General features: G+C 42.8%; 1 protein-coding gene across 4 annotated transcripts in view; it reads right to left on the bottom strand.

Annotated features, from left to right (window-relative positions):
• LOC137996603 (uncharacterized) overlaps nucleotides 1-5,000 on the bottom strand; it is a 171,460-nt gene that overhangs the window by 9,302 nt on the left and 157,158 nt on the right. The window lies entirely within an intron of this gene.

Below are 5,000 nucleotides of genomic sequence, written 5' to 3'. Positions count from 1 at the left end.
ATCAAGTACGCCAGATTAAGTGGCTAGAGCAGTGTGGAGCAAGAGGAAATAGCAATACGAGTAAGACATGAACATCAGGATACTGAAACTATAGAGCATCTTACCACAGATACACCAGACCATGCAACAACATCTGATATCCAAGAAAAACATCAACGTGAAGAGGAACCCAGAGTTTTCACTGCTGAAGATTACAAGAAGAGATCAGCCCAGAACTTTAAGCCCTCTGCGACAGTATCCTAGAAATTATACAACTAGAACAGTGAATAGGATTACCATCACTGAAGTCTTGCGAAAGAACGAAGCTGAAAGCGGAAGTTGGAAAAATCAATAAAGCCGTCAAAAGGATTCAGACGCACAAACATCACTGAACTGAATTCTTTATTGTATGCATATGTTATTACAGAAAGAATGGGAATGATAAAAGGGAGGAAATGGAGAAGAACTAAAGAGCCATTCTAAAAGAGAAGGATTAAGAGGAATATCGAAACTTGGAGAAAAGACCTGAGCAAGATTGAGGAAGTCCGAAGAGGGAACATGAGACTGAAACAAAGAGAGAGGGAAAGGTTGAACAGAAAATATCATCTTGAGGAAAGGGGCACTTTGTATGTCTCAGGCATGTTGAAACGGAAGATCAAGGAAGGTGGAGTTAAAGATCAAAATATACGACGAAAGATGTCAACAGTTCAAACAGAATCACCTGTTTAAAACCAATCAGAAGCTGTTCTACAAAACACTAGATGGAAAGGAACGAGGAGAAACGGTGTCACCTGATCCCACAGAAGCAACCTTCTTCTGGAGCAAGATCTGGTCGAAGGAAGTCGGTCACAATGAGAGAGCATCTTGACCAGAGGATGTAGAGGTGGAGTTCAGTACAACAGAGGTGCAAGAAGATATCAGCATCACTGTGGAAGATATTAGAAATGGAGTGAGCAAGATGGAAAACTGGAAGGTCCCGATCTTGTTCAGGGGTTCTGGTTTAAGAAACTGACAGGATTGCACTCTATATTGCAAGAATACTTGCAAGACTGTATATGTCAAGAGAATGTGCCAGAGTGGATGGCCAGGGAAAGAACAGTTTTGATATAAAAGGATACAGCGAAAGATGCCCAGGCCATCAACTACCGCCCTTTTGCCTGCCAACCCATTATGTGGAAGGTATTGACAGGAGTCGTGGGAGAGAAGTTATACCACCACTTGAATAGGAATGGACTGCTAACAGATGAACAGAAGGGGTGCAGGAAGGGATCCCGAGAAACTAAAGATCAATTGCTTCTAGACAAGGCAATCCTGAAGAACTGCCGGAGAGGGTTAAAAAACTTTTCAATGGCTTGGATAGACTACAAGAAGGCATATGATATGATGTCGCATTCATGGATCCCGAAATTCCTGGAGATGGTTGGGGCTGCCAAGAATATGATATCTATAATCAATAACAGCATGGTGAATTTGAAGACAGTATTGGCATCAGGAGGAATGACTCTCGAGCAGGTGAACATTAGGAGAGGAATTTTCAAGGTGACTCCTTTTCACCACTACTGTTTATAGTGATTATGTTACCCTTGACCCTAGTAATACGAAAAATGAGAGCTGGATACAAACTGGCAAAGGACATGAAGCCAACTAACCACCTACTATTCATGGATGATTTGAAGTTGTACGGAGCTAGCAAAGATCAACTAGACTCACTTGTTCAAGTGTGCTGTCCTGGAAATGAAAAGGAGAAGACAAGTTGGCAGTAGCGGAATAGAACTACCGACGGCCAACATATCGGGGAAATAGAGGACGAAGGCTACAAATACCTTGGCATATTACAGTTGGACCAGTCTCCCAACACCAAGATGAAAGGAAAGATAACATCGGAATATACATGTGGAGAAATAATGGACACGCACGCGCAACAGAGACCTAATTAATATTGCGTAATCAAGCAAACATGGCGATTTTCATCATAGGAATTGTATGGAACAAAACACGAAAGTCGTTCTCACCTCTTAACGAAACAGAAATTGCTCAAAGTTGCATCTCGCCGGCATTCAATATTGCTATATCCAACATTTCCCATAAAAATTAAGGCAAGGTAACTCGTAATGGGTACGGTTTTGTGCTTGACAGCAAATTATTTGGAGTCCGTAAGAAGGCCCTCATGGCGTCTCTAATTTCTCGCAGGGACGTTGTAATGTAGTCTGATTTCTAGCGATAGACGACGACATATCCAGAAAGTTGCATCTGCTTTCTCCTTACAAAACAATGCTCTTTAAGGAACATCCAGCACAAATCCATCAAAATAAATATCTGGCACGGTTTTGCCACTTGTTTTCGCTTAAAGTTTGGGTAAAAATATTCCCTCCAAGCCGTGACACCAAGCGAAAGTCCGACCAAGAAAGGCATTAGTCTACTGCTTTCTACTGCCATGTTGGCTTTCAAAATAACTTTGTAACCGCTTCTTTTCGGTTTCCAGGCATCAAAAAAGGCTCTCTATAACAAAAACCGAGTAAAACTGGGGGAAATAAACACAAGAATACAAAAAAATTGGCGGGAGGAAAGCGCGTAAAGCGTGACTGATGTAAATAGTTCTTCTAAACGCTGTAAAGATTCCCGGTCAAAGATGTCAGATATTTCTCCCACTCTTGAAAATATTGATCTCCTGATTAATGGAGGAATACCGTTAAACAAGTTAAATTATGTAGCAGAACAGGCCGTCTCTGCGGATCAAGTTTTGTACAATTTGGCGATCCGAAACAGGCTCCTTATTCGCTGGTCACGCGTTCATGATCAAACGAACAAAGTGGAATTGTTAAACCAGGCGATACCAAACGCGGCCATAAAATGAAATACCTGCTCGGAAAGAATGAAAGAACGACTAAAATGGCATTGCTGGCGAGCCCAACAACACCAGAAAAAGTTAAACAAAAAGGGGTCCAAGTCGCAGCGTGACAACTTCCTGAATGATTGGACAAGGATCTCAGTCCTTGCAAGTGATGTCATCACAGCATCCGCAATGGAAGAGAAAATTTCACGCTTTGAGGAAAAGCTGCAAGACATGGAAAGACAATTCGATATCCTGAAAAATCTTTATTTGAGCTCAAACATCTCGAACATTTCTAGCATCGAGGCCACGTAGGCTCGAACTTACGCATCGTCCTTCGCGGAAAGTTATAATACGGTCTACAGCAAACATCCGCCCTCTGTCAACTGTTTTCCGGTTTCGCCTGCTTTTCTGAGTAAAATCGGCAGAGGAGAGGCGATCAAGCGCCCTGTAGAATCCCTTCGAATGATGGGCTCTCTTGCCACAAGCCGCCATGTTTAATTTCGGCATTCGGGATTTCTCTCATGAAGTATTTTACACTCGGCCAATGGAGAGCAAGCATTACATAGGTTTGATTGGCAGATTGCTAAAGCACTGAAATCAGACTCCGCCCCTAGATGTCCACGATTTCTCCACATGATCAGAAGAGTCAAGAAGTTGTGTAGATCAAAACTCAGTGGAGGAAATTTGATCGGTGGAATCAATACCTGAGCTGTAGTACGCTACAGTGCGGGGATTGTAGACTGGACAATGGAGGAAGTAGCCAACATGGATAGAAGAACAAGGAAGATGTTGGCAATGAATGGCTGCCTGCTCACCAGGAGTAATGTTGCGAGGCTGTACCTGCCGAGAAAGGTAGGGTTGGAGGATTGATCAGCATCGAGGAGTGTGTAAGAAGGGACAGCAAATCCCTTCATGGCTACCTAAGAGAGAGCACAGAGTGGACACTTCAAGCTGCGTTGAAGGATAAAGTGGTTGTTGAAGAAGAGAGTCTGCAGGACTATGAGAGGAGGAGGAAAGACGAGAAAGTTAAAAACTGGAAGGAGAAATCCCTACATGGTACGTTTGTCCAACAAATATCAGATGAAGCTGGAGAGGAGTCTTGGAGATGGCTCAGGAATGGATTCTTAAAAAAGGAGACAGAAGGTTTGATTTTTGCTGCTCAGGAACAAGCTTTAAGAACAAACTCGAACAAGTACAGCATAGATAAGACCTCAGAGACACCACCGTGTAGGTTGTGTGGAGATGCCACTGAAACATTACGACACATTGTCAGTGGATGCAAGAGGCGTGCCCAGAGAGAGTATAGGAAGCGCCACGACAAGGTGGCGCAGCGGGTACACTGGGAGATGTGCAGGAAATATGGGATAGAGTGTACAGACAAGTAGTATGTCCACCCACCCTTGCCAATCGAAGAAAATGGAGAAGTGAGGATTACGTGGGACATGACTATCTACATAGAAAAAGTGCTGAAGCACGGCACTTCCTATTATGAGGTCGAAGATGATTGTAAAAGTGAGATTACAGATGTGCTTTGCACTTAAACACCAATTTCATTTCCAGTGTCATCCTTCCCTTGACCAGGGGTCAAATGCAAAAAGACCATATTTGATTGGCTGTTGGAAAACAGTTTCATTTCCTGCCATTTAACCAGATGTTAGTTTTCACGGGAAAAATTGAAAATTGTTTGCAGAGTTTTATGCCCTAGAAGCTATTGACCCCTGCGAATTGTACATTATAGTCCTTAAAGCCTCATACTAAGCTTTCTTTCCAAAGGGTTTAGCTTTTCCTAACCTCTCGAGAGCGTAGTCCAATGCGTCGTGGAAGTGCTTTACTTTAGAGGAAGAAACCATATTTCTAAAAGATTGACTTTCCACGCATATTCAGATTACCGTTCACGCACGCGTAGTTATTCAACCGAGAGCAGAGTTTTCTTGTTCGGTTTTGGATTATTCCAGAGCCAACCGCTTCCGTTCTGCTCGGCAACACTAACGGCCCGCTATCGCTGATGAAAATAGCTATATTGATATCGGCGCCATACAAGTTTATTATTATTATTATTATTATTATTATTATTATTGTTCCCAGCGCGTCGGACGCGATGGTAACGAGATTGCTTAAAAAGCGAAAATGAACGCAAGGACATTTACAGAGACTGCTCATGCGTGATGTTCTCCCTTGGTTTGGTTTA

Source organism: Montipora foliosa, chromosome 3, assembly GCF_036669935.1.
Source record: "Montipora foliosa isolate CH-2021 chromosome 3, ASM3666993v2, whole genome shotgun sequence".
NCBI classification, from domain to species: domain Eukaryota; kingdom Metazoa; phylum Cnidaria; class Anthozoa; order Scleractinia; family Acroporidae; genus Montipora; species Montipora foliosa.
The sequence above is the reverse complement of the archived record's forward strand: the minus strand, read 5'-3'. Positions and strand labels throughout refer to the sequence as shown.